This window comes from Bos javanicus, chromosome 9, assembly GCF_032452875.1.
Source record: "Bos javanicus breed banteng chromosome 9, ARS-OSU_banteng_1.0, whole genome shotgun sequence".
Classification (NCBI taxonomy): Eukaryota; Metazoa; Chordata; class Mammalia; order Artiodactyla; family Bovidae; genus Bos; species Bos javanicus.
Window position 1 is genome coordinate 53732400 of NC_083876.1, and position 12170 is coordinate 53744569.

Sequence of the window (12170 nt, forward strand, 5' to 3'; positions counted from 1 at the left end):
AAACCACAATGGCATGGCCACTCACCTAGAGCCAGACGTTCTGGAATGTAAAGTCAATGGGCCTTAGGAAGCATCACTACAAAAAAAGCTAGTGGAGGTAATGGTATTCCAGTTGAGCTATTTCTAATCCTGAAAGATGATGCTGTGAAATGCTGCACTCAATATGCCAGCAAATTTGGAAAACTCAGCAGTGACCACGGGATTGGAAAAGGTCAGTTTTCATGCCAATCTCAAACAAAGGCAATACCAAAGAATGTTCAAACTACCACACAATTGCACTTATCTCACATGCTAGCAAGGTAATGATCAAAATTCTCCAAGCTAGACATTCAACATTATGTGAACCAAGAAATTCCAGATGTCCAAACTGGATTTAGAAATGGCTGAGGAAGCAGAAATCAAATTGTCAACATCCGTTGGATCATAGAAAAAGTGAGAGAATTCCAGAAAAATACCTACTTCTGCTTTATTGACTACTCCAAAGCCTTTGACTATGGACCATAACAAACTGTGGAAAATTCTTAAAGAAATGGGAATACTAGACCACCTAATCTGCCTCCTGAGAAATATGTATACAGGTCAAGAAGCAACAGTTAAAACTGGACATGGAACAACAGACTGGTTCCAAATTGGGAAAGGAGTACTTCAAGGCCACTTCAAATATAAATACGGAAGAAGGAAAGGAAAAGAAGTTGAAAATGAGGAAAATGAAGCCACCCTTTTTCTGTTATTGTTCATTTATCTTTTTTAGATTCCACATGTATGGGATAATATAGAGTACATGTCTTTCTCTGCCTGACTGATTTCAGTAAACATCATACCCTATAGGTTCATCCATGTTGTTGAAAATGGCACAATTTAATCCTTTTTTATTCCTGAAACCATTTATTGGTTTAGTGATACTTAGATTGCTTCCATATTTTGGCTATTGTAAATAGTGTTACTGTGAACATTTGGTGCATGAATCTTTTATTTTTTAAGCCACAGTGTTATCTGTACAATTCTGGATAGCTGAATTTTGGGAAATAGTCATTCATGGTATGTTATCTTCATTTTCTGGTCATTTGGCTTCATACAAATTGTTGGTTGGCAACTGAAGCAATATAAAATTTAAACTGGAAAAGGAGCAAAATATAGAGCTTGTAGTGACATTTTGAATAGAAAGAAACTAGAAATTCATGGGGAGAAGGCAATGGCAACCCACTTCGTACTCTTGCCTGGAAAATCCCATGGACGGAGAAGCCTGGTGGGCTGCAGTCCATGCGGTCGCTAAGAGTCGGACACGACTGAGCGACTTCACTTTCACTTTTCACTTTCATGCATTGGAGAAGGAAATGGCAACCCACTCCAGTGTTCTTGCCTGGAGAATCCCAGGGACGGGGGAGCCTGGTGGGCTGCTGTTTATGGGGTCGCACAGAGTCGGACATGACTGAAGTGACTTAGCAGCAGCAGCAGCAGGAACGCATGGAAAGAAATGTTAGCAACTCATTTATTGAAGATTTCACATAAGGTCTTCCCTGGTGGCTCAGATGGTAAAAAATCTGCCTGCAATGTGGGAGAAAAGTGAAAGTCAAGTAGCTCAGTTGTTTCCAACTGTTTGCAGCTGCATGGACTGTAGCCTACAGAGGTCCATGGGATTTTCCAGGCAAAAATACCAGAGTGGGTTGCCATTTACTTCTCCAGGGGATCTTCCCCCCGACCCAGGGATGGAACCCGTGTCTCCTGCATTGTAGGCAGACGCGTTACCCTCTGAGCCACCAAGGAAGCCCCACAATGTGGGAAACCTGGGATCAGTTCCTGGGTTGGGAAGATCCCCTGCAAAAGGGAATAGCTACCCACTCCAGCATTCCGACCTGGAGAATTCCAATGGACTGTATAGTCCATGGGGTTGCCAAGAGTTGGACATGACTGAGCGACTTTCACTTTCACTTTTCATGTAAGTTAGGCACTGGGCTTTGTATTAATGTCTGTCATTTCATATAATTCTCAAATCAACACAGTGAAGTTGGTACTATTATTGACTCAGTTTTACAAGCAAGGATAACCACTCTGATGTACTGATTCCCTGAATAGAGTCAGGGTAAAAAAAGATTAAATTTTGAGGAACTTCTAAATCAGTGAGTCCAAAGTGGCTGGAGAGTAACACACGTAAAGATTGTATTATCAAGGGAGAAAAAAGACAAAGTTCCAAGGGCTCCTCTGACACTGCACAAGAGACAGCTTTAGAATGAGTCAGAAAGATAACACCTGTTTTATCCTTATACTAAGTTTGAAAACTTGCTCCTGGTGGCTCAGCAGTAAAGAATCTGCCTGCAATTTAGGAGACACCAGAGATGTGGGTTCAATCTCTGGGTCAGGAAGATCCCCTAGAGGAGGAAATGGCAACCCAATCCAGGATTCTTGCCTGAAGAATCCCACGGACATAGGAGCCCGATGGGTTACAGTTCACAGGGTCGCACAGAGTCAGACACAACTGAACAACTAAACAACAACAATTCAAATTGTGTAGAAGAAAAAAATGAGTGCATTGCCTGAATGGTTTCTGTATCCTTTAAGGAGGAGTATGTAAAGGCAGGTTGAATAATAATAATTTTAGCAATAATAGAAGTGTTTGAAAGTTTCATTCATGCTCGTTACTTGCAGTGAATCTACCAGGACACCTCCATTTCTGACTTTTGAGAGGCATTTTCATAACAGAAATCTATTATTTTGCAGGAAATTCATTTCACAAAATTAAGCCCTTGTCTAATATAATTTTTGCAAATATATCTCACAAGTTTTCGAATAAAAATGTTTTGTTTATAGTATCTGTTTTGTTACCCTAAATTTTTGATACTTATATAGCTGAGTCAGTTACTTTTAAAATATATTAAATTTGTCCCAAGTAGTCCTTTACAATTATGGAAAGAAAAAGTAGTTTCTAAAAAGAGAAATTATTACCTCTCAGGCTAAATAATAACCTGAAACTTCATAAAATGTGTTTTATGAATTATTATTTAGGTTAATAACCCTTGACCTTTAGATCTAAATTCCTTGATCAGTTATTTAACATTATTATAGATGGTTGTTCTTTTCCCTTTTAGTCATCAATTAATATTTTGCATTGTCTGCCTAATCATGCTCTAATAAACCCTACAAGAAAATTAAAGAATGCAGAAATGGCATTGTCTCTGCTCCATGGAATTTATTTAAATCAAATAAGTATGTTTATAATATCAAATGACAAGAGTTCAAGGTGTAGCTTGAAATTATGAACACTTTTATAGAGACCATATTCATTCTCCTAGTTGGAAGCAGGGGCAGAGAATATTTTGCTTTCAAATGCCTCAAAGTCTGATAAGTCACTGCATATAATTGATAATTTTCAATGTCTCCCATCCCCAGCAGAGCATAAGGGGTGGCATAAATATGTTTCTGTTTCACTGAGTAACCATTTTTCAAGTTTCAGAACCTTAGCAGCCTTTGCTCTGAAAGTCTCTACCCCAACAATATACTTCTCCTTCCCTTAAGTTAGCAATCAATTCAGCTTTGTGGTTTTTTGTTTAAGGTATTGAAGATGATTTTCATTTTTTTTAGCAGCTGAATACCCTGGAAGTTAACAACTTGCATAACAATTTTGGAAAGAATATGTGCAGTCATATTCTTTGCCTTGATAGTTTAATTTCTAGGAATTTGCCCAAATAGACACTCTGCATAATCTTATACAGTTTTGCATTTAGTCCTTTTAACAATTCTACAATATAAACCCTATTTTTATTTCCATTTTTTCACTTGATGAAAGGAAGCTAGGAAGATTTAGAACCATTTCCATAGCCACATATCTAGTATACTCTGAATATTTAGAGACTTGCTCTTAAGCCAGAATTCTACTTCCTCTGTTAGAGAAAAAGACTCAAGATGAAGACAAAAATGTTTGATAAATATAGGTATTTGAAGTAACACCACCAACCCCCAAATATATGAGAAAAGAGCTAAGTAAATACTCATTATTAGGACATATAAAATAATGACTATGTTAAAATGTTTATTATCTGGTATTGAAACAAAATCAAAGCACAATGATAATTATACTACATAAAGTTGTCATACATATGGATTAGAAATGAAACAGACAAAAGGCTATGTGAATTTCTAGGGTGGTTGGATTCTGAGTATAATACATTTTTTTGAGCTTTTAAATATTGCTTTAATGTTTGTATAATAACAAAATTAAGGGCTTCCCTGGTGGCTCAGTGGTAAAGAATTTGCCAGCCAATGCAGAAGACACAGGTTTGATCCCTGGGTTGGGAAGATCCCTGGAGAAGAAAATGGCAACCTACTCCAGTATTCTTGCCTGGGAAATACCATGGACAAAGGAGCCTGGCAGGCTACAGTTCATGGGGTCAGAAAGAGTCAGACATGACTTGGTGACCAAACAACAACAAAAGTAACATAGATATAAACAGCAATCTCTGCATTTGACGTTTCTAATCAATTATTCCATGCTCTATAAAAAATTTCAATGTACCAAGTGAGAATTCTAGGGATTACATAAACTTCTGATTATTTGGTGTTCTGAATTTCTACACTGGAGCTTTTCCAATTCTACAATAAATGTTCCTTTATCTCTCACTGCTTTGACCTGGATATGGCACTCATCTCTTAATTTCCCCCTAAACTTTCAAACAAGATATGGTTGACAGGTAGTTCTGAAATTTTAGATGGAGTGGTATTTTTTCATAGCAGTATAAACAAGTTAATGTTGAATTAATACTACTTTCCTAAAATTCTTCTAGCTGTCTAGCACATTGCTTATTTTCTGTTCCTTGAAGACTTACTTATAAGTTCTCCTCATTTTATCATGTAAGACAATTTTCTATCTTCAACCTCAACTCTGAGCATAATGATATGTGATGTTGTGCACCCATAAAACCAAAGGGGCATATTCCAGATTTTACCCCTTAGCAGCATAGAGATTTACTGTGAGATAGATTATGACATTCCAAACATAAGAAAGGAGAAATCATTATATTTGTTTTGGGGGGTTTAAATGACATTAATTTAAAGTCTCAAATTTTTAATTAATATCCTACTGTGCTTTGATTACAAATGTGCTCAATGGCATTTTATTTAGAAATTCAAAGCTTCAAATATTTTAAAGTATCTGTTATTCAACAGAAAGTATAATAGGAAGGCTTAGTACAAAAGAGACAGATCTTACAAAAAGGAATCCTTTGAATAACCTTCTAAACAACAATAACAACAACAACAAAAATGAAATAAGACTTTTACTATGGTTGAAGGGATTTCGATTAGAAGAAAGAAAATAGTGATAGCTGTTAGCATTCAAATATGGCAGAGAGATAGATTTGGGAATCTTCTTTCAATGGATTTTTATGCATTGTAACAGATATCAAATGAGAGGTAAGCATAGGATGAATCAGATTGAGTTTTGCATTTTTCTTCTCTACCTACTATACTATTATTTGAGGGTATAAAACATGTTTTCTATTGGTGTATCTTCCTTTATTACTTATCATCCTTTCATGTTCAAGAAGCTTTTCAAATAGTCTAATAAGTATTTTCAAATTACCTAATAAAATAAGTTCCCTTAGAAGTCTGCATTGTGATCACAAAGCAATAGGAAGTCTGATTTATTGATAAGTGAGAGTATGCTATAAATTTTCTTCATTTTAAAACTGCCTATAGATGATGAGATCATTCCTGCTTAGAGAAATTGCAGCAGACAGGGATAATAATGCAAGTACTAAAGAAAAGGATCACAATGTCTAAGGATATACACTTTGCTTTATAAAGTAAATGTATTTCTTCTTAAATACTATGTGGAAATCTAATGAAACTGTACCAGAGATGATTGTTATCCAAGAAAAGACATGATAAATGTTTTTGTGAGATAATCATTTTATAATTAAAAAAAAAATCATTACTCAGTTTATGCATTTTGTGAAGCTTTTTGGTTCTCATCTTAGATTTCCTTGATGTGAAAGCACACTGTATCTAATATAACATAAGTAATGTAGCAAGAATTATTTCCAATCTAGTAGCTTAGGTCAGATTTTGAAGTTCAACAGAAAGATATTTCATGTGTGAGACTTTTGGCTTTGTGTGTGCGCTAAGTCACTTCAGTTGTGTCCAACTGTTTGCAACCCTATGGACTGTAGCCTGTCAGACTCCTCTGTCCATGTGATTTTTCAGGCAAGAATATTGGAGTGGGCTGCCATACGCTCCTCCAGGGAATCTTCTCGTCCCAGGGATCGAATCCACATTTCTGACATCTCCTGCGTTGGCAGGTGGGTTCTTTACCACTAGTACCATCTGGTTAATATTTTCTTAATGAAATAAAATTCACTATAATGTCACTTATAGAAAAGAGCTCAGTCATCTCTGGAATTTAAAAAGCAAGAACATACTCTGACCAATAAGAATATTTCCATACAGTGTGGACTTTACAAAGTGGTACAAAAGCCAAAGGGTTAATTTAAGGAAGGGGTGATTGTAGATGCTCAATCCTTACAAGCTGTCCACCTCTAGGCAAATCACTTATCCTCTCAGAGAGCTCTTTCTTTCCTTATTTAGAAGGAGTGCAGAATTTCCTACTTTACAAGCTTACTGCAAAGCTGATGTGTATAAAGAAAACTTTATAAAACTCTTAAAAAAGTGTAAGAAAATTTGGGCCTCATAATATTATTATTGTGTCACATAAAGTCCATAAGTCCTTAATTATCCTAATTTTAAAGTGGCATTAGAGTTATTTTGGCCACTTACTGGTTTATTTGGTATCTGAACACCCAACCATTTATGTAATTAAAACTAATGTCTATATGACTAGCAAGATAATATTGCCAAGAATATAGAACCAAATGGCCATAAAAGAGTTAAAACTTTGAATGATTTTAAAATTAAATTAAAACTTTGAATCATAACTTTGGTTCAAATGGTGTGAATTGTTAAAAATGCAAATATATGTAAAGAGTTCTTAAAATTCTTAAATTTCAAACCATGATTGAACATTTTATGGCAAATAGAGAACAGAGGTTCTTAATAACTTGGAGTAAATGGGGAAAGATGGCAAAATATAATTACACTGAGGTAGAAAGATGAGATTACGCATAAGAAGACACTTCCTAAAGTAGGAAGTAATCAATCCTCCTGTATCTCTATCTGGCAAACACTCATCTGTTTCGTGTCTTTATCTTTTCTGGAATTTCATACGTATGGAAACATATAACATTCAGTCATTTGTGTCACCCTTCTCTCACTTACAAAATACATTAAATATTCATCCATGATAGTGCATGAATCAATCATTCTTTCCTTTTCATCACTTTGCCAACAAAAGTTCATATAGTCAAAGCTATGGTTTTTTTCAGTAGACATGTATGGATGTGAGAGCTGGACCATAAAGAAGGCTGAGTGCCAAAGGCTGATGCCTTTGAATTATGGTGCTAGAGAAGACTCTTGAAACTCCCTTGGACTGCAAGGAGATCAAACCAGTCAGTTCTAAAGGAAACCAGTCCTGAATATTCATTGGAAGGACTGATCCTGAATATTCATTGAAAGGACTGATGCTGAAACTAAAGCTCCAATACCTTGGCCACTTATGCAAAGAGCCGACTCATTGGAAAAGACCCTGATGCTGGGAAAGATTGAAGGCAAAAGGAGAAGAGGTAGGCAGAGGATGACATGGTTGGATAGCATCACCAACTCAATGGACATGAATTTGAGCAAACTCTAGGAGAGAGTAAAGGACAGGGAAGCCTAGCGTGCTACAGTCCATGGAGTTGCAAAGAGTCAGACACACCTTAGTGACTAAACAACAAGTATTCTATTTATAGGTGTACTACAGTTTGTGTATTCAATCACCACTTGAAAAATATTTTCATTATTTTGACATATTGGCAATTACAGATAAACTTGCTATAAATATTTATATATAAGTTTTTGTGTGAAACTATTTTTTTTTTCAAATCACAATTTTATTTTCTAGAGAGTATGACAGTATTCTTAGAAGACTCCAGAGAATTTAAAAAAATGCAGAGCTCAATGAGATTGGATAAAATAAACATGCAGAAAATAAATTATTTTTTTAATCCGTAATTCATTTAGAAAATATAACTTTAAAATATTCTCCATAGCCATAAAATCTTTAAGTATCCTAGCAAGAAACCTGACAAGTTTTAAATTCACTTGGGTAAATACCGAAGAGGTGAGAATGCTGAATCATATGGTAAGTGCATGTTTAATTTTAAAATAAAATGACAAAGAGGTTTCCAAAGTGCAGGACCATTTTGAATTTCCTTCAATGATAAATTAAAATCACTGTGGTTCTGCATACTCATCAGCATTTCATGTTGTCAGATTTTTTTTTTAATGTATCCTTTTAAAAGCTCTCTAGTGGTAGCTCATCATGGTTTTAATTTGTAGCTTCCTAATGACTAAAGATGTTAAACATCTTCCCATATACTTATTGCTTTTTCATATATTTTCTTTTTAAAATTCAGATCTTTTATGAATTTTTAAATTTTTATATTAATTTTTAAGAATTCTTTATATACTTTGGGTACAATTTCTTTATCAGATATGTCATCTACATGTCTGAAGCTTATACTTTCATTATTTTAACAGTGTCTTTCACAGAACAATTTAAAAATATATATATATATATATTTTGCTTTTGGTTCACATTTTAATTAAGAAGGGTTGTGATCAGATAATGCCTTTAGTGACAAGAGTATGTACACTGAAGCAAATAAAAAGTGAACAAATTCCAATGTATTACAGTTTGAAGGTTTACACATTGTATATTTTATTACCCATAATTTCTCATAAATAGCTGGTTCTATAAAATTTATTTTAAGTTAGAAGTATAGGATCAGATAACTTCTCATTAAGGTTTTTGAAGTTCTATGCTCCTTTGATGTGCTGAGGTTTGCCTACAAAATCCATTAGGTAGCAGAATTACATCATTAAATCAGTTGTCTGGAAAAGTTGTCCAATATGGCAACTACTAGCCACAGAGGACTGCCAAGTACATAAAATGTGACCAATGTGACTGAAGCCATGGCTTTTATTTTGATGATTTTATTTCTTTTTTAAATGAATTAAATCGTATTGCAGTACAATTGCTTTACAGCGTTGTGTTAGCTTCTACTGTATAGCAAACTGAATCACCCATACATGTGCACATTTCCCTCCCCTTTTGGACTTCCCTCCCATTTAGGACACCACAGTGCATTAAGTAGAGTTCCTTGTGCTATACAATATGTTCCCATCCATTGCCTATTTTATACATAGTATCAATAGTATATATGTTTAGGTTTAAAAACTGATGTTCAATTTAGTTATTGAAAAAAAACTTTTATGTATGGGACAACTTGGCTTTGTGAATCTTTATCAACTGTAAATTTTATTAAATCAAAATATAGATCAAGTATACCCAGTAAAAATTTAGTATCAAAATTGAGATGTACTATAAGCACACATTGGATTTGAAAGACAATATTAAAACAAGAATGCTAAAAGGACCATTAATATTTTTTACATTCATCATATGTTAAAAAGACTGTATTTTGAATATATAAGGTTAAATACAATATATTACTAACACCCATGTTACCAGCTTCTTTTTACTTGAAATGTGACCTCTAGAAAAATGAAATCACATGTGTCTCACATTACATTTTCTTCAGAAAGCACTGCTTTAGAACCACATATTGTGTATTAAAGTGGTATTTTGTGTCAAAAAGCATTCAGTGTTCTGAAATGACATGCTAACAGTCTGCCCACTGCTACCTCCAGCTCCCACAAAATACCAGCAGGCAGCTCCAGCTCCCTGCCTTCTTGAAGCAGGATCGAGAGTCAGTAAGTTCCAAGTCACTTTTGATAGATTTTATAACCTCAGGGTCTCCAACAAGGAAAGGACTAGAAGAAAGCAGAGTAAGGCTTAACTTGGGCCTTGTAGGTCTCACAGTGTCAGGTGCTGTCAAGGAACAGCATCTCCTGATGCTCTAAACATGCCATAAATTGGGCAGCACTTCTGATTACTGAGGGGCTCCAGTTCATGGCTTACTTTCTTCTGAGGAAAAAGAGGTAGGACTGCCTCCTCTACTTTCCACTGCCATGGGTTAGCACTTTCTCTTAGTACTTCTCAACTCACAGACAAGGAATACAACCCCAGCCTTCCACCTTTCTCCTTACTTTTCAGCATTATGAAGCTAATAGTAAGAGGTTTCCTTAGAGTATAAATTATTTTTATTCTTTTTATTTAGCTTATCAATAAAATCGTGTGCATACATATACACACATATATGTGTATGTATGCATACACACACACAAACATACACATGTGTACATGAATGATTTAGTGGTATAGGTATTATCTTGCCAAAACTGAAACCAGTTTTCAAAAATATAACTAATGTAGAAAGAAGTTGACCTGACTTTGAAATATTATGCATTATAATTTTTAAAAGATATTTCAAGAAATTATAATATCTTAGAATAAAATTTCACAGGTATAATATTTAAAGTTTTTTTTAAAAAAAATAAAGAACAGTATAGAAATCTTAAAGACATTAAGTATAATAGTTATAAAAATACAACTAAACATCATGGGTATATTATTCTACCTCATATGACATAACTATGTTAAGTGTTAACTTTGATATATTAAGTCCAACATCTCTTCATATAAGATAAACTTCTGAAACTATTCTTTACTTAAGATGAATTTTAGTTTGTAAACTTTTAAACAATCTAAGTTACCAATAAGTTCCAATTGAACACATTTCTCTCAGAATCCAGCCAGCTTGGGAAAGTAAATACATACTTACACTGTAGAGAACATATCATGGGAAGCACATAGACAGTTGTTAAGCTATTCCACTTGATGATAAAATTCTTGAATTATTACATTCTAAACCTGTTGGGACAGAGAGAGAAAAAATGAGCTAAATATGCTGGGTTTACTATATATGTAGCTAAATAACCAAAGAAAACAAAAAGAAATAATATACCTTATAATCATAAACATAGATCTTTATGTATTATTGTGTCACTTTCCTATATTATGATTTTTTTTCATTTTTAGGCAAATGTTATTGGATTATTTAAGTCATGTCAATATATAGGCAGACCTCAGAGAAATTGCAGGTTAGGTCTCAGAATACTGCAGTAAGGTGGATGTTGCAATAAAGCGAATCACACTAATGTTCTGCTATATCACCGCATGTAAAAGTTACGTTTACCCTATACTGTAGCCTATTGTGTGATAGCATTATGTCTAAAATGCAATGCACATACCTCAATTTAAAAATAATGCTAAAAAATGCTAACGATCATCTGAGCCTTTAACAAGTCAATCTTTTTGCTACAATAACTTCAAAGATCACTGGTCATAGATCATCCTAACAAGTATGATAATAATGTTAAAGTTTGAAATATTGGGAGAATTACTAAAATGTGACAGACAAATGAAGGGAAAAAATAATGTTGGGAAAAAATGGCACTGACAGACTTGTTTGATGCAGTATTGCTATAAACCTTCAATTTGTAAAAATCTCAGTATCTGCAAAGTGCAATAAAACAAAGCACAATCAAATAAGAAATATTATTAAAAGAGCTATGCCTGGACAATAAGAAATGTTATTAAAAGAATAAATGGTGTCATTAAAACTTTAAGGAAATGAATACATTTTGTTAACTAAATATAGTTTATGGTCTCTATTTTTCGTGCTTTCCGCTTAAAGACTAAGTTGTGTCTAAAGCACAAAAAAACAAAAACAACATGTTACTAAATCATCTGGATGTTTATTATTATCTGGATGCTTGACAGAACAAAGACCAAGTTTTTAGATGATTTGTCTGAACATCTTTAATTTTCACCTTAATGGATGAAATCTCTTTTATGGTCTGAATGTTGTATCCCTCCCCCTTCAAATTCTTACGTTGAAATCTTAATAGTATTGAGAGGTGATTAGGTCAGGAGGGAGAAGCTCTTATGAATGGGACCAGTGTCTTTGTAAAGGAGAATCCAGAGAGCTCCCTTGCCTTTCCACCAGATGAGAACACAGTGAAAAGTTGGTACCTATGATCCAGGAAGCTCTCACCAAACACCCAATATGCCAGCCTTCAGAACTGTGAGAAATAAATGTCTGTTGTTAAGCTACCCA

General features: G+C 34.3%; 1 protein-coding gene across 1 annotated transcript in view; it reads right to left on the reverse strand.

Moving 5' to 3' along the window:
* FUT9 (fucosyltransferase 9) overlaps window positions 1-12170 on the reverse strand; it is a 244701-nt gene that overhangs the window by 118353 nt on the left and 114178 nt on the right. The window contains exon 2 of the mRNA XM_061427790.1: window positions 10833-10921. The gene's annotated coding sequence lies outside the window, so the exon portion shown is untranslated. The remainder of the gene's footprint in view (window positions 1-10832; window positions 10922-12170) is intronic.